Source organism: Mobula hypostoma, chromosome 1 (assembly GCF_963921235.1).
Source record: "Mobula hypostoma chromosome 1, sMobHyp1.1, whole genome shotgun sequence".
NCBI lineage: Eukaryota > Metazoa > Chordata > Chondrichthyes > Myliobatiformes > Myliobatidae > Mobula > Mobula hypostoma.
The window spans coordinates 7,139,449-7,158,311 of NC_086097.1; the positions used below are offsets into that span (position 1 = coordinate 7,139,449).

An 18,863-nucleotide genomic window follows, 5' to 3' on the forward strand; every position below is an offset into this window, starting at 1 on the left:
CTGGGCCTCTGTCCTCAGGTCCTAAGCTCCCCCCACGAGAGGAAACATCCTTTCCACATTCACTCTATCACAGTCTTACATTAGTTATTGCAGTTACCTGCTTCAAACTTAGAACATAGATCAGTACAGCACAGCACATGAACCAGGCTTTTGGCCCACAATGTTGTGCTGAACTAATTAAATTAGTAATCAAATGGCTAATTAAAATAATCTCTTCTGCCAAAACAATGTCTATATCTCCTTATTTTCCTCACATTTATGTGCCTATGTAAACACCTCTTAAAAGTCTTTAATGTTGTTGTTGTTCATCCATCGTTGACATCGATGAGGACCTGGACACCATTATGATGGTGCCAAGACTAGCGCGTGATCTGGATTTAAGTGAGGGAGAGTTGCGCAGCGTCAGCCTGACTCTCTCTTCCCAATTCCCATCTGGATCCAGTGGCAAGACAGAGTCTAGACGGCTGGAGATGGGACTAGGCGCAGTGGATGACTGGGACATCTTCTGTGTCTTGTCCTGCTCTACACGTTCCACGACGCTTGCAGAGACCGCCTTCTTGACCGTTGGACCTTCCATAGGTCTCGTCCGCTCAATCCGCCGGAGTCTGTCTTCACATGCTGGGATAGACAACTCCCTATCTCACCGAGGGTTTGAGACCCGTCGGCTACCCTCACCTGGTTTAGCCGGCTTGTCGAAGCCGTTGCCCGGGGTGTGGCCGCTGTCGCATGCAAACAGCTACGGGGAGCCACAGGTGAGAGCTGAGTGCCAGGTGGGGACCAAAGGTGGACTAACCACCCTGAAAAGGATGCGACATGTTCCCCCACCAGAGGTGCTACCCCTCCCTGACACCCCATACACCCCAATGTACCTACTTGTTTTATAACAGCTTGTTTGGCAGAGTAAAGCCTGAAATATGAGTTCGTGTAAGGCTGGCCTGCTGTTACAGAGGATGTAGCAGATATAATGAAAATGAAAGTTATTTTCATCTTCAGGCAGTCCAGAGGTGGGGTATGTGGTGATGAGGCTGCAATGACTTGAGTAGAAAGATGGTGGTCTTGTGTTACTATATATGGAGATAGGTATCCAAACTTATGAGGGATATAGATAGAGCAAATACAAGCAGGCATTTTCCACTGAGGTTGGGTGGGACTACAACTAGAGGTCATGGGTTAAGGGAAAAAGGTGAAAAGCTTAAGGGGAACATGAGGGGAAACTTCTTCTCTCAGTGCTGTTAGAGTGTGGAAGGAGCTGACAGTGTAAGTGGTGCATGAAAGCTTGCTCTCCACATTTAAGAGAAGTTGGGATAGGTACATGAATGGTAGGGGTATGGAAGGATATGGCCCAGTGCAGGTTAATGGGCATGGGCAGTTTAAGTGGCTTGGTGTGGACGAGATGGGCCACAGGGCCTATTTCTGTGCTGTACTTTTTATGATTCTGTGACTCTATCTAAGAATGGGAACACACTTGCAAAGAGAAGGAAGGTGAGGAATGAAACTGGCACACGAGGAGAGCCAAGCAAACAAGTGAACACAGATGCATTTAATCAAATGAACCGTTTCTTTCATTTTTATTAATGATAGTTCTTAGTATCTATTTTCTTTAAATGTTGTTTAGAGGTATAATGCACAACAACATGTCCCAGCCCAAAGTCTATGCCATCCAGTAACACTCACGTGACCAATTTCCCTGTAACCTGTATGTCTTTAGAATGTGGGATGAGAATGGGGAGAACATACAAACTCCTTACAGACAGTGGCTGGATTTGAACCCGGGTCACCGGAATTGCAATAGCATTTTGCTAATCACTACACCTCCACTCCATCCCCAAATATGTACAGATTATTTTCCATTTATCTTAATCCATCTAATTTGATAAATCTATTAGATGAATCATGGGAAATGGGTGAAAAGTCTAGAAAATTCTAGAAAAAAGTATAGAAAAAGATGAATGGTTCTATTCAATTTAACCTTTCATTTTTGTTAAGTGTTAGGTCTTTATATATGAACAGATTTTTTTTCCATTTCCCTTAAATCATCTAATCGCTTTTCTCCCCCTTCAATTCATCCAGTGGAAGATGCAGTGATATTTGTGCTATAGTTCCTTTGAATTTGCTAGCTCTTTGATCTCTCAAACGATTTTACCCATCCAAAGCTGTGGAGTGGAACTTGACTAGGAGCCATCTTTGGGCATCTAATCAACCTCATATACCACAATCAGAAGGGCCAACGCTCACCTAAAGATGACCCTCAAGTTTCATCTGGATAATATGAGAGTGCTGTCAATGTGCATTGTTCCTCTGTAAGTCACTTACCCATCTGAAGAGAATATATTTTGTGAAAAAAAGTACAGTTGACATTTCAGGCCAAGATCCTTCAGCAGGACATAGCCAAAGGTCCTACTGAAGGGCCTTGGGCTGAAACGTTGGCTATGCTTTTTTTCCATAGATGCTGCCTGGACTGCTGAGTTCCTCCAGCATTTTGTGTGTGTTGCTTCGATTTCCAGCATCTGCAGCTTTTCTCTTGTTCATATTTTGTGAAGTTTGTCTGTATTGCTGGCAAAAACACCTAAACGTAAGAGATTCTGCCAAAGCAGGAAATACAGAGTAACACACACAAAATGCTGGAGGAACACAACAAGTCAGGCAGCATCTATAAAGAGGAATAAAGATTTTTGGGCCAAGACACTTCATCATGGTTTCAGTCCTGATGAAGGATCTCAGCCCAAAATGTCAACTCTTTATTCCTCTCCTAAGATGCTGCCTGACCTGTTGAGTTCCTCCAGCATTTTGTGAGGCAAAGCTCCTGGTTGTAAATAATGAATATATCATTTGTTTACTGTGACAATAGTTTAGGAATCAAGATAAAGAGTCTCACCTGGAGCTACATGTGGTGGCCTGGAATAGATAAACAGACTGAAGACTTAGCCAAAAGCTGTTTGGAATGCCAAAGAGTTCAAAATGCACCCCCACAGGCACCATTACACCCGTGGGAATGGCCATCATCAACATGGCAAAGAGGACATATTGACTTTGCTGGGCTGTTCATGGACTCCATGTTTCTTATTGGTGTGGATGCTCATTCGAAATGGCCAGAGGTTATACCAATAAAGTCAACCACCTCAGCAAAGACTTTCTCCTCTCTGAGGGCTATCTTCGCCAGAAATGGCTTACCAGAACAAATGTGAGTAACAATGGACCACAATACACGTCAGAAGAATTGCATCTGTTCATGAAGAAGAGTGGAATCAGACATGTCAAATCAACTCCTCACACCCAGTAACGAGTGGGTTAGCTGAAAATTTTATCCAAACCAAGAAGTCCACTGAAGCGATGGACAAGGAGGACTTTTCTCTACAGCACAAGGTGCACAACTTCCTTTTTTGTGTATCAGAACTCTGTTCATGCAAGAACAAATTGAACACCTGCAATACTGTTCATGAACTGGAATCTGGAATCATGCATAGACCTCCTGAAAGCAGATCTACGGAGAGAAGTACACAATCAGCAGTTCAACCAGTTGCCAAGTGAAGCAGCAAGGACCTTCTAGATTGGATTGGAAGTCGTAACATGTGATTACTGAGAAGACAAGTGGACACCTGGTAGGATAGCTACAAGAACTGGACCACTAATGTAAACAATAGATGTTGGAGATCTTACATGGAGACATCATGTGGACCAGGTACTGGATGCTCAACTGAAGAACAGACCTGAGTCAAATACATCCAACAAGATGAACACATTACAGTCACTGAACTTATCTCTCAGTGATGATGCCACTGACAGCAACATGACACTGGAAACGAGAATTAGACAAGACACCCAGCAAACCTGATGTCACTCCACAGGTCCTGAGGCACTATCCTGAAAGAAACAGAACGTCACCCAAAAGACTGAACCTTTAGAAATATGAAGTTAGTTATGGACTGTATTGTGCAAGCATGTTTATTTGGAATATAGGTTTATGAAAGGGGAATTGGATGTTTTGTACATACAGAGTTTTATGTTGCATTATTCTGAAGGGAGAGGAAGTGTGATGTGTGGATCTATTTCTTTTACAGCAATGACCCCCCCCCTTAGCACTAAACATTGATCTGTTGTCCACACATGCACATTGCTGTCTCTCTGACTGCAATGTGAATACACCAGTTAAAGCCATGTCCCGCATGTGTGCTTTTATTTAATTGATATGTAGTTGTGCACAGACACAACAGTATATTGTATACCACCTGAAATTCTTACTCTCTGCAGATATTCCTGAAATAAAAAAACAAAAAATGAATGACAGAAACGTTAGAACTCCATAGGCCCCTCCCTGCTCAAGCAGCAGCCAAAGCATCAACCCTCCCCCCACTTGCTCCAGCAAAAGCCCGACCCCAATCCCCCTCCAACGTGCAAGCAGTGGCAAAGCCCCCAGAGGGACCATGATCCAGAGTCCATCCCAACACTTTGACATCGCAGGCAGGCTGTCTCCCACTAGCGAGGGAGAGAGAGAGATATCACTCCTGCAACAAGTGAGAGTGGGAGACCAGCAGCTTGCAGTTTTGATGTTACAATCTGCCATGTCGCTTGGTTTGAGTCCCCTGACTTGAGGACCGACAGAGTCTGATTCACCATCCAGCAAGAGAGAAGAGAGAGAGAAGAGAGAGAGGAGAGAGGAGAGAGGAGAGAGGAGAAAGGAGAGAGGGGAGAGAGAGAGGGGAGAGAGAGGGAGAGAGAGAGAAAGAAAGAAAGAGAGATATCACTCAAGTGCGGCGGGTGGGCATCCGACAGTGCACACCACCACAGTGACAGTGAGAATGTGCAAACTCCTTCCAGACAGCGGCAGGAGTCGAACAGCTGGTGTTCTATAGATTTGCACTAACCGCTATGCTACTATGGCATCCGCCAAGGAATTGTTTGCATTAAGTGAGCTTTCACACTGTATCTCAACTTAAAATATCACTTAAAACCAGGCATCTACATCAAATCAAATTCAGGTTTAATTATCATTCAACCATACATGAACACAGCCCAACAAAATTGCATTCCTCTGGGTCCAAAGTGCATGACATACACAGAGCATTAAAGACAGTGAGCAAAAAGAAAATAGTCATGCAAAAAAATACTTATAGCGCAAGTCCCTAAGTGAAATGTTTTGCAAATTGATGGGGAAGTTCCCGGCAGTCCACAGATGAACACACGCATGCAATCAAAATTTTCATTCCACCAATCAGACACTAGGGGGGAGCTCCAATGGGAGAGGCCAGCCCCCAACCAAACATGGATGCCATGCTACACTGCCTCTGATGTCTCCTCATCCAGACTACAGCAACAGGCAAACTTGTGGCTTCAGGCCTAATCCTCACTGCAACCAAAGCCACACAGCTTCCCTGCCATCTTGTGCACCACCAAACAAGGGAGACAGGCCTGCAGCATCTTACCTTATCAATGCCCCGCAGGGTCTTATGATTCTAAGAGAAACGGCCAAGACAATTAACCATGGTTACTCTGTATGCCACCTTAGGTGACTTCCGGAAGCAGGCAGCAACATGGTCTGCATCAAGTGCAGCTCGTCTGCCAACAAGATGTCTACTGATGGGGTAGACCTGCAGCACCCTAAGTACTTGGAATCTAGCAGTGTCTTGCAATCATAAAAAGGACATTCAAAAAAGAAAACACACCTTTGGTTGGCTCCCGAGAGGTCACTGCAGCCAAAAGTGCCGACATCCTACTGCATCAGTGAATCACTGAGATTCTACCCTTAAGTTTCTGGAATTAAACTTAACCTACATGCAGGAGTATGAATGGGGCCTCTGATTCATGGCTGACCACAACATTCTTCCATTTATTTACTCCTGATTTCAATACTCTGGAAGAGAGGGCAGAATGTAAGTACACAGTTCACCATTGACAAGAAAATAGGTGGGATGGCCCATAATGAAGCTGTTAGGACCTAGACAGGATACAGATGATTGAGTATGTGGGTGTAAACTCTATAAATTGAGTTTAATGAGGGAAGAGCATGGTTATGCACTTTAGGAAGAATATAAAAACAGGCGGTTATCTAAATGGATAGTGATTACACGTGAGCAAAGACAGAGGAATTTAGAAGCTTTTGTGAGCAAGAAACAAATAGTGGGTAGGTGTATCATGTGGTAGGGAGACAAATTGCTTTTTGGCCTTTATTATGAGGGTTGGGGTTCAGAGATGGAGTAGTAATGTTTCAATCTATAGAGTAGTGATGAGGCAACAGCTGGAGTACTGTACACAATTTGCTTAAGCAAGGGTATACTGACATTGTTGGCATTTCAAAATAAATTCACCAGCATGAAAAGGTAGTCCTATAATTTAGAAGATTGAGGGGGGATCTGATTGAAACGTATAAGATCCTAAAGGGATTGGACAGGCTAGATGCAGGAAGATTGTTCCCGATGTTGGGGAAGTTCAGAACGAGGGGCCACAGTTTGAGGATAAAGGGGAAGCCTTTTAGGACCGAGATTAGGAAAAACTTCTTCACACAGAGAGTGGTGAATCTGTGGAATTCTCTGCCACAGGAAACAGTTGAGGCCAGTTCATTGGCTATATTTAAGAGGGAGTTAGATATGGCCCTTGTAGCTACGGGGGTCAGTGGGTATGGAGGGAAGGCTGGGGCGGGGTTCTGATTTGGAGGATCAGCCATGATCATAATAAATGGCGGTGCAGGCTCGAAGGGCCAAATGGCCTACTCCTGCACCTATTTTCTATGTTTCTATGTTTCTATGATCTGCAGATGCTGGAAATCCAAAGCAGCACACAAAATACTGGAGGAACTCAGCAAGTCGAGCAGCATCTGTGGAAAAGGGTAATCAGTTGAAGTTTTGGGCCGAGACTCTGCATCGAGACTGGGAAAGAAGGGGAGAAGTCTGAGTAAGAAGGTGGGGGGAGGGGAGGAAGAAGTACAAGGTGGCAGGTGATAGGTGAAACCAAGAGAGGGGAAGGAGTGAAGTAAAGACCTGGGAAGTTGATTGATTAAAGAGATAAAGGGCTGGAGAAGGGGGAATCTGATCAAAAAGGGCAGACTCCTTGGAGTTTAGTGGAATGAGGAATGATAATATTGAAACAGAAAAGGAGGCATGTTAGAGTAGATGTAAAGAGGTTTACATCAGTGCGAGCATCCCAATCTCAAACAAGGGAAGATAGTTACAAGTGGAAGGGATGAGCATTAAATACTGAGAAGCACAGGGATTTCCTTTAGGGGATGGTGACCCTCTACAACTCTCTACTTTGAAACGTTATAGAAACTGGATCTCCCCTGGTGCGCGTTCGTAAGACTGGACTCAAGTGTGGATGAACAGCAGGCTCTCTCCCTGTTATGACAGTCACTGGCACGGCTCAACACTGAGAGCGGCAGATGGCAAGCTCTCGACTTGACCCAGGAGTGCTGGACGGCAGAATCCTCATGAAGAGACTTCAGGCAAGAGGTTAGGCATAGGAACACCAAGACAGTCTCGGAGGGATGACGGAGCAACATCACAAGACCAATCATTCTCTATAACACAGTAGGACTCTACTAAAGAGGTAACTAGAGACCCCTTTAAATAATCATAGAATACAGGAAACCCATACCAGTCACAATTAACTTGATAAGATTAAACCGACAGCACAAGGGCTTAATGGCTCTCGTTATGATAACAGTTAGTAAATACAGGTGTTCGAGAAACCTGGAAGCCCAATGCTCTACAGCTCGCTGCATAGGCCCACAGGCTCATGACAGGATCACTGGAAGTATTTAAAGAAAAGGAAGATCAATATTTAATGATCACTGTAATCTCTATCTTAACTTTATCCACGTCCTTTGAATCCCTATTATCACCTGGCAAAAACCTATCCACTATTCTACAAGAGATAAGATGTGCTGGAACGTGGGACAACACACTGGAAGAGTTCAGCAGGTCAGGCAGCATCTCTGGTCAGTATGCAGTTTGCATGAAGGGTCTCAGCCTGAAGTGCCTAACCTGCTTGCTGAGCCCCTCCAGTGTTTTGTGTGTTACGATTCTTTGGCTTGACTTCAATTGCCTTCTGAAGGAGAATTCCAGAACCTCAGTCTCCTTTGTCCAACATTACTGACTGAATGACATCTCAAATCTAATTCTACATTCCTGTTTTATGAGGTGGAAATGAGCAAGGCCAACAGGGCTTGGGTGAAGCTTTATTGGCTGATCCCCTGTACGGTGGATACAATGGATTGCAGAAACATTGACATTGGGTGGGAATCAAATTAAAGAGGCTAGGTGTGAGGAGGTTAGTTCACAACAGAGGGATGGGAACCAGTGCAGAGAGACAGAGGGGTGTAAAGTGAGCGTAGAAGCAAAAAGTACAAAGGGGAAAAGTAAAAGTGGCAGGCCGACAAATCCAGGGCAAGCATTAAAAAGGGCTAAGAGAGTTGTAAAAGAGCGCCTGAAGGCTTTATGTGTCAATGCAAGGAGCATTCGTAATAAGGTGGATGAATTGAAAGTGCAGATTGTTATTAATGATTATGATATAGTTGGGATCACAGAGACATGGCTCCAGGGTGACCAGGGATGGGAGCTCAACATTCAGGGATATTCAATATTCAGGAGGGATAGACATGAAGGAAGGGGAGGTGGGGTGGCGTTGCTGGTTAAAGAAGAGATTAACGCAATAGAAAGGAAGGACATAAGCCGGGAAGATGTGGAATCGATATGTGTAGAGCTGCGTAACACTAAGGGGCAGAAGACGCTGGTGGGAGTTGTGTACAGGCCACCTAACAGTAGTAGTGAGGTCGGAGATGGTATTAAACAGGAAATTAGAAATGTGTGCAATAAAGGAACAGCAGTTATAATGGGTGACTTCAATCTACATGTAGACTGGGTGAACCAAATTGGTAAAGGTGCTGAGGAAGAGGATTTCTTGGAATGTATGCGGGATGGTTTTTTGAACCAACATGTCGAGGAACCGACTAGAGAGCAGGCTATTCTGGACTGGGTTTTGAGCAATGAGGAAGGGTTAATTAGCGATCTTGTCGTGAGAGGCCCCTTGGGTAAGAGTGACCATAATATGGTGGAATTCTTCATTAACATGGAGAGTGACATAGTTAATTCAGAAACAAAGGTTCTGAACTTAAAGAGGGGTAACTTTGAAGGTATGAGTCGTGAATTAGCTAAGATAGACTGGCAAATGACACTTAAAGGATTGACGGTGGATATGCAATGGCAGGCATTTAAAGGTTGCATGGATGAACTACAACAATTGTTCATCCCAGTTTGGCAAAAGAATAAATCAAGGAAGGTAGTGCACCCGTGGCTGACAAGAGAAATTAGGGATAGTATCAATTCCAAAGAAGTAGCATACAAATTAGCCAGAGAAAGTGGCTCACCTGAGGACTGGGAGAAATTCAGAGTTCAGCAGAGGAGGACAAAGGGCTTAATTAGGAAGGGGAAAAAAGATTATGAGAGAAAACTGGCAGAGAACATAAAAATGGACTGTAAAAGCTTTTATAGATATGTAAAAAGGAAAAGACTGATAAAGACAAATGTAGGTCCCCTGCAGACAGAAACAGGTGAATTGATTATGGGGAGCAAGGACATGGCAGACCAATTGAATAATTACTTTGGTTCTGTCTTCACTAAGGAGGACATAAATAATCTTCCAGAAATAGTAAGGGACAGAGGGTCCAGTGAGATGGAGGAACTGAGTGAAATACATGTTAGTAGGGAAGTGGTGTTAGGTAAATTGAAGGGATTGAAGGCAGATAAATCCCCAGGGCCAGATGGTCTGCATCCTAGAGTGCTTAAGGAAGTAGCCCAAGAAATAGTGGATGCATTAGTGATAATTTTTCAAAACTCGTTAGATTCTGGACTAGTTCCTGAGGATTGGAGGGTGGCTAATGTAACCCCACTTTTTAAAAAAGGAGGGAGAGAGAAACCGGGGAATTATAGGCCGGTTAGCCTAACGTCGGTGGTGGGGAAACTGCTGGAGTCAGTTATCAAGGATGTGATAACAGCACATTTGGAAAGCGGTGAAATGATCGGACAAAGTCAGCATGGATTTGTGAAAGGAAAATCATGTCTGACGAATCTCATAGAATTTTTTGAGGATGTAACTAGTAGAGTGGATAGGGGAGAACCAGTGGATGTGGTATATTTGGATTTTCAAAAGGCTTTTGACAAGGTCCCACGCAGGAGATTAGTGTGCAAACTTAAAGCACACGGTATTGGGGGTAAGGTATTGGTGTGGGTGGAGAATTGGTTAGCAGACAGGAAGCAAAGAGTGGGAATAAACGGGACCTTTTCAGAATGGCAGGCGGTGACTAGTGGGGTACCGCAAGGCTCAGTGCTGGGACCCCAGTTGTTTACAATATATATTAATGACTTGGATGAGGGAATTAAATGCAGCATCTCCAAGTTTGCGGATGACACGAAGCTGGGTGGCAGTGTTAGCAGTGAGGAGGATGCTAAGAGGATGCAGGGTGACTTGGATAGGTTGGGTGAGTGGGCAAACTCATGGCAGATGCAATTTAATGTGGATAAATGTGAAGTTGTCCACTTTGGTGGCAAAAATAGGAAAACAGATTATTATCTGAATGGTGGCCAATTAGGAAAAGGGGAGGTGCAACGAGACCTGGGTGTCATTATACACCAGTCATTGAAAGTGGGCATGCAGGTACAGCAGGCGGTGAAAAAGGCGAACGGTATGCTGGCATTTATAGCGAGAGGATTTGAGTACAGGAGCAGGGAGGTACTACTGCAGTTGTACAAGGCCTTGGTGAGACCACACCTGGAGTATTGTGTGCAGTTTTGGTCCCCTAATCTGAGGAAAGACATCTTTGCCATAGAGGGAGTACAAAGAAGGTTCACCAGATTGATTCCTGGGATGGCAGGTCTTTCATATGAAGAAAGACTGGATGAACTGGGCTTGTACTCGTTGGAATTTAGAAGATTGAGGGGGGATCTGATTGAAACGTATAAGATCCTAAAGGGATTGGACAGGCTAGATGCGGGAAGATTGTTCCCGATTTTGGGGAGGTCCAGAACGAGGGGTCACAGTTTGAGGATAGAGGGGAAGCCTTTTAGGACCGAGATTAGGAAAAACTTCTTCACACAGAGAGTGGTGAATCTGTGGAATTCTCTGCCACAGCAAACTGTTGAGGCCGGTTCATTGGCTGTGTTTAAGAGGAAGTTAGATATGGCCCTTGTGGCTACAGGGGTCAGGGGGTATGGAGGGAAGGCTGGGTTCTGAGTTGGATGATCAGCCATGATCATAATAAATGGCGGTGCAGGCTCGAAGGGCCGAATGGCCTACTCCTGCACCTATTTTCTATGTTTCTATGTTTCTAAAACATCATTCGCCTATGCTCTACTGGGAGCTGAGGGCCCACAAAGTAGTCAAATCAAGTCAAGTTTATTGTTATTTAACTATATACATGTACTGTATACCATCAAATGAGACAACGTTTCTCCGAACCAGAGTATAAACCACAGTGGTACACATAACACACAATAACTTCAGAAAGTAGGGACAAAACATACAGATGAATTTCACATAAACAAAGTGCAAAAATTCAATATTGTCAGGTACAGAACAGATTAACCTGTGACACTGGCAAGCATGACCAAAGTAGTGAATCTCTCAAAATAATTTCTCCTAGCACCACTATTTTATAAGGATCACAATTCTGTTGAAGACGGACTGAATGGTAAAACTCTAAATTCACTTTCTCATCTTGTGATGACTTTATTAGAGGAGATAGTTTCTCATCCTACTCAATCTTTCAAATCTTTTCAACATCCCTATTACTCCATTAGATGCTCAACTCTTTATAAGTTCTTTCTCTGTAGTTTAACAAACAGAAAGTGCATTTCACTGAAAAAAACGATGATAATGATAGCCAGGAATTCTTTCCCAAAAGTCGACCAGTTTATTTACATTGTCTGTTACGACTCATTATATCATTCCTGTTCTCCAGCTGAAAACACAGCCAAATTTTCTACACTGATTTTATTTACTAAATAAGCAGCCCATCACGGCATTTTAGGTGGGAAAGAAAAACTGGTCATTACTTGCAACACACACAAAATGCTGGAGGAACTCGGCAGGCCAGGCCACATCTATCAAAATTAATAAACTGTTGACGCTTTGGGCCGAGACATTTCTTCAGGACTGAGAGGAATGGCGGTAGGTGGCTGAATAAAGAGCTGGGGGGAGGGAAAAATGGCTAGTTGGTAAGTGATTGGTGAAGCCAGGTGGATTAAAGAAGAAAGGGTAGGAGGAGGGGACCCAGGGGGAAGTATTGGCAGGTGAGAAGAAGTTATAGTTCAGAGTGGGGAACAGAGGAAGAGCGGGGCGTGGGGGGTGGGGATGGAATTTGTTCACTGGAAGGAGAAATTGATATTCATGCCATTAGGTTGGAGGTTACACAGACGGAAAATAAGGTGTCACTCCTCCACCCTGAGAGTGGCCTCATCTTGGCACAAGAGGAAGCCATGGTTCGACACATTGGACTGTGAATAGGAATCAGAATTAAAATGTTTCGCCACTGGAAAGTTCTGCTTGTCGTGGATGCTGTGGAGGTGCTTGACGAAGCAGTCTCCCAATTTGCTTGGTCATTATTTGACTAAGGAGGCTTGCTTTTACAGCTGTGAATTGCCACTGCAAGTGCTGATATGCAAAAAGAGATGTTTCAGAGGTTCTTGACAGAAAGCAGCCCACCTTACCTGATATAATCAATGTCTGTCATACATCAAGAAAACGATGCAATACGCTAGCAAGAAAAACTTATGTAGCTTAAAACTAAAATTGATTTTTGACAAATGCAGTGTTGAAAACTCAATATAAAAGCTGGATTGTATTTTTAAATCAGTTGATCTTTGTCACAAAATTGTGATCCTTATGAAGTATTGGTGCTAGGAGAAATTATTTTGTGTGATTCACTATCTTGGTCACATTTGCCAGTGGAAAACTGGTCCCAATACTCAGCTGAATTTTTGCAGATCTGTGACCTTGAAAATGGTTTCTGTCAAGTTTCTTGGTAAAATATTGAGATTGGTTTGTCTTTTGCTCATTGGTTGTTTGTCCATTTTCATTTGGGTCTACTTTTTCATTAACTCTATTGTGTTTCTTTGTATCTACTGAGAATGCCAGCAAGAAAATGAATTTCAGGGCAGTATATGGTGACATTTACGTAGTTTGATAATGAAATTGCTTTGAACTTTGAACTTAACTTCAAACAAAAACAATGGCAAAGGCATGTGAGGTTTTCCCAGATTAATTCCTTGTCTTGATTTGTACACACATATTTCTATCTACGCCTGACATAACAGAGACCCCACAATCCCGGCTGTGCTCTCTTCTCATTGCTGCCATCAAGAAGGAGGTAAGGGAGCCTCAAGTTCCATATTACCGGTTTCAGGAATAGTTGCTACCCCTCAACTATCAAGCTCTTGAAGCAGAGGAGATAACTTCACTCTACTTCACTTGCCCCATCGCTGAATTGATTCCGCAACTGATGGACTCACTTTTAAAGACTTTACAACTACCTTTCTCAATATTTTTTTGCTTATTTATTTATTTATTATAATGATTATTATTATTTTCCTTTTTTATATTTGCAAAGGTTGTTGTCTTTTGCACTTTGGTTGTTTGTCTGTCTCTGATGTTCAAAGGTTCATTCATTATCAAAATAATCAACTCTGAAATTCTTTTCCGAGTAGCAATGAAACCAAGAAAAGAAAGGCAGCACAATCATCAACCCCTAATTTCCCTGTCCCTGTACAAAAAATTGGAACAGGCACATCAAATCTCAAATCCCTCCTCCCATGCAAAAACAAACAAAATGGAACAGGTACATTGACCCCCAAACCTCTCCTCCTGCACAAAAAAAAAACAAAATGGAACAGGTACATCAAACCTCAAATCCCTCCTCCCGCACAACAAATGAACAAAATGGAACAGGCACAATGATCCCCAAGTCTCTCCTCCTGCACAAAGAAAGGAGAAAGATCACGTGAAAAACACAGAATATAACAAAACTATAAGAATGAGAAAAAATGTCTATTTTCCTGGTCTAAGTCCACACCCAAAATGCAGAAAACCTGTGCAGAATTCTCCAGACACAGCGGCAGGCACTCCCCTCTCTGGTAGCAAAGCGATCAAAAGGCAGGCAGCCAGCGCTCACCTTCCACATTTCCCTCAACGTTTCATTCTCCCTTGTTGCTTTGATAGGCGCACAATGGCAGCTTTATTTGGCAAAATGGAGTCAAACATTGGTTTGCACCCCATCCAGCAGCACATCCACCATGAAGTTCGTGCATGATGCCTCTGTCTCCCAGAATCCTCTTCAAGACTGCAGAGAGCTGATACACCCAAACGATCTCCAAACTAAGGCATTCAGCTCAAAGGTTCAATCTCCCTCATCGCTTTAATCGGCGAACAATGGAAGTTTTAATCTGCAAAATGGAGTCAAACATCGATTCGTGCCCGTCCCGCAGCCTGCCCGCCATGAGGTTCATGCAAGCTGTCTCTGCCTTCTGGAATCCTCTTGGAGACTGCAGAGTGCTATGGTTTGTATGTGCTTTCGATGATTCTATTGTGGCTTTTTGGGTTTACTGTCAATGTCCACAAGAAAATGAATCTCAGTGCAATATTATAGTGGCATATACGTGACTGATAATAAATTCACTTTGAACTCTGGTTCTTAAAATAGAGTGTTGGTTCTTGTGTAACAAGAAATAAGCCTTTTGTTTAAATTGAAATGAATTTTTTTGCTTCTTCCTTACAGATGTTCAATAATCTTATTTTGGTTTGATTGTGATAAAATAAATTATTTTGTGATTGTCATATTTAATTATTTATGAAAGGAAACTCATACTTAACAAATCTACTGGAATTTTGTTGATGACCTAACAACCTCAATAAAGGGGGAGATGGTGGATACCATGTAAGGCTCCACATTGGAGATTGGCACGCAGAATTACTTCACGTGGGATTGTGGGTAAAGCTCTGATATACAGTCAGAATTGGTTCATTGACAGGAAACAAGGAGGAGGTCTTTCCTGAGAGGTAGGCAGTAATGGTCTCAGCTGTTTACTTAGCTATTTTAATGATTTGAATGAGGAAATTAAAAGTAAAATCTCCAAGCTTTTACAAGATGCAAACTGTGCAGGAAGGTTGTGTTGTAAAGGGTTAATCATTGTGCTTGTTGAATGTCTTGCCACTACTGAGGCCTTGAATGGAACAGAACTATGATTAGTGCAATTGGAATACAACCAGGAGAATGCAATACTACTGTGGGAACATCAAAATAGAGTCACTTTCAATTGACTCTGTTGCAAGGGGTATGGTTGCAGTTGTCTCAGCCAATCATGTTCCCACAGTGATGGTTCCCCTGTTTTACCATATAAAAGCCCAATGTGCCTTTTGGTTGTTGTAGTTCACTGTTACAAATGTCATTCGCACAGGAGTTATCTTTTCTCCTGTATAAGTTCTTAGTTGGATATCTGCAGGCTTCTGTTCAGTATCTTCGAAATGCTGTTCAAACTCATTTTCCAGAATGACTGAAACAGCCAAGCCAGTGTCCAATTCCATTTTAATTAATTTACCGTTCACCTCTGGTGGAAGCCATATTGCTTGTTTCTCACTAGTTTTCATGTTATAAATATCACGGCTACTCAGTCTTGTGCTGCTTTCAGGATTATCAAACATTACATCACCTCATGCAGATTAATGCTCTTTTTGTAACTGCAACTTGACTTTTTATCTTCCCTGTGCAGTCTAATTATTTTTGCCTGCTCGACATGATCTTTGTATGTATCTTACATTGTTGGATTTTCTGCAAATTTTGCCTTCAAAGCTGCATTGGTCTGGTGTATGTGAGCCCCTGCCACAATGGTAGCATAATATGTGTGGTCTGACAGTTTTCTGTTTAGATATGGCAATTTTGATCATATTCGCTTTCATTCCCGACTGCAACTCAATTATTTCTCTGCTGTTTTCAATGATACAGTGATTTCAGCTGCTATTTTCAATGTGAGTTGTGCTTCAGTAGTGCTGTTTTTGAAAGATTTCTTATAAGGTTCCACAAACTAAATGATCTCTTAGTGTATCATTAAGTCCATCATTGAAATGACAATGCTCAAACTATTTCTTCAACTCAGCCACGTAAGCTGAAGTGGACTCCCCTTCCTTTTGATTTCACTTATGTAACCTAAAGTATTCTGCAATCAGCAATGGTTTTGGTTCTAAATGTTCCTGCACTACATTTACATTATCAGCATAGGTCATTTTGGCTGATGTAGTTGAGCAGTTAAATTTCTAAACAAATGATAAGCTTTTCTACTCTATGCACTTGGAACACTGGCACTCGTTTTTTATTGGCTGTTTCATTTGCTTCAAAATACTGCTCAATTCATTCAGTATACATCATCCAGTTATCTGTTGTGCAATCAAGCACACCTATTTTTCTGATGTAGCCAGCCATTTCTGCATTTGTATTTATTTTTTACTATTATTATCACTTGGTACTCACTGCTTATGAATCCAGAGCCATACATATTGCTTGCTAATTTTGTTTGTTTTCAGCCTTCTTTTAAATTCGAACATCTTTCTGCCCTGCTGAAGAAAAATGTGTTAAGCTTCAATAGGTAGGTAGTTGTTTTGTGTTCATTTTAAAACTCCTCATCACCATTGCTATGTTTAGCAACTCCAGAAATTATTTGAAAGGAAAACAGAACAAGCCAGGATACTTGCCTACTTAGATTTCTCCCCCTGCCCCCTTTATAGTGTGGTGCTCACATATGACATGGTAAGATAATGACAAGTGCCATTGACATACCTCATACAGTATGACCAATAATGAATTATGTAAGCAAAGAAAATATGCTTAATCAAACAATATATTTACAATATCAGTCAAATATTACTGAAATATTAAATATACTACTACCATGTTTGTCACTTGGCAATAAATTGACTTTTAGGTTGTAATAGCGCTTTTCCTTGCAAAATGTGTCTAATTTATTTTTGATTTTTGTTTTACTTGTGTATGCTGCCTATTTGATGCTCTGTTCCTGTGATGCTCTACAAGTAAGCTTTTCATTATACCTGTTCGTAGATGTACTTGCACAAGTGACAGTAAACTTGACCTTGACTTCGAGAAACAAAAACTCTCCGCTGATCTTTTCCATGATCAATTTAAAAGATGGGAAAGTCAGAAGAGAGATAGGTAATTCATTTTGCTTTTTTTTGCAAGCCTTAAAGATGATCAATACGTTGTTCCACTTCAAGATGCTTCTAGCAGTTAAAAAGAGCCCTCAAAAGTCAGACAGTCATTTGAACCAGGTCATTAATTTTATAATTCTTTCAAATTACTTACATAAGATAGGCAGCAACAGAGCTCCAAGAAAAGTAAAGTTTTTCAAATTTATTGCAAAAGAGCTTGAATCAGGATAAAAATAGAGTTTCCTTGAATGTGATCTCTACCACATTTATTTATTTCAGTCAGCGATACAGGGTGGATTAGGTCATAAGACCATAAAACATGGGAGGTGAATTAGGCCATTCTGCCCATTGAGTCTGCTTCACCATTCCATCATGCCTGATCCCGGATCCCACATATCCCCATGCACTTGCCTTCTTGCCAAATCCTTTGATGCCCTGACCAATCAGGAAACGATCAACTTTGGCCTTAAATATATCTATGGACTTGGCCTCCACCGCAGTCTGTAACAAAGCATTCCACAGATTCAATATTACCAGGCCTAAAAAAATTCCTCCTTACCTCTGTTCTAAGAGGTCGCACCTCAATTTTGTGGCTGTGTCCTCTAGTTCTGGATACCTCACCACAGGAACCATCCTCTCCAAGTCCACCCTATCTAGTCCTTTCAACAGTCGGTAGGTTTCGATGAGATCCCCACACATTCTTCTAAATTACAGTGAGTGCAAAAGCTGTCAAATGCCTCTCATGTTAATCCTTCATTCCCAGAATTATCCCCGTGAACCTCCTCTGGACTCTCACTAATGACAACACATCCTATCTGAGATATGGGGCTCAAAACTATTGACAATACTCCAAGTATGACTGACTAGTGTCTTAGAAAGGTTCAGCATTATTTCCTTGCTTCTATATTCCATTCCCTTTGAAATAAATGCCAGCTTTGCATTTGCCTTCTTTACCATAGGCTCAGCCTGTAAATTAACCTTCTGAGAGACTTGCACGATGACATCTCAGTCCCTTTGCACCTCTGATGTTTGAACCTTCTCCCAATTTAGATAATAGTCTGCACTGTTGTTCCTTTTACCAAAATGCATTATCACACATTTCCCAACACTGTATTCCATCTGCCATATTTTTGCCCATTCTTCCAACCTCTGTGTAAGTCCTGTTGCAATCGCACTGCTTCCTCAGCGTTACCTACCCCTCCACCTATCTTCATATCGTCTGCAAACTTTGCCACAGAGCCAGCAAATCCATTATCAATATGAAATGATAATCAATGTGAAAGGTAGCAGTCCCAATACTGACCCATGAGGAATTCCAGTAGTCAATGGCAGTCAACCAAAAAAGGGCCCTTTTATTCCCACTCACTGCCTCCAGCATGTCAACCATTTCTCTATCCATGCCAGTATCTTCCAGTAATGCCATTGGATTTTATTGTGTTAAATAGCCTCATGTGTGGCACCTTATCAAATGTATTCTGAAAATCCAAGTAAATGACATCCACAGCCTTTCCTTTGTCCATCCTGCTAGTTACTTTCTTGAAGAACTCCAACAGATTTGTCAGGCAAGATTTCCCTTTACAGAAACTATGCTGACTTTGACTTATTTGACCATTACTCTCCAAGTATCCCGAAACCTTATCCTTAATAGCAGACCTCAACACTTTCCCTGC

At 42.2% G+C, this 18,863-nt stretch overlaps 1 long non-coding RNA gene across 2 annotated transcripts in view; it reads left to right on the forward strand.

Annotated features, from left to right (window-relative positions):
• LOC134344185 (uncharacterized) overlaps positions 1-18,863 on the forward strand; it is a 132,052-nt gene that overhangs the window by 57,784 nt on the left and 55,405 nt on the right. The window contains exon 3 of one of the 2 annotated variants that reach the window (XR_010017384.1): positions 2,849-4,275. The exons of the other annotated variant lie outside the window; for it this stretch is intronic. This is a non-coding gene — a long non-coding RNA (uncharacterized LOC134344185). Of the gene's footprint in view, positions 1-2,848; positions 4,276-18,863 lie in introns of those variants that run through there. 2 annotated transcript variants of the gene reach the window in all.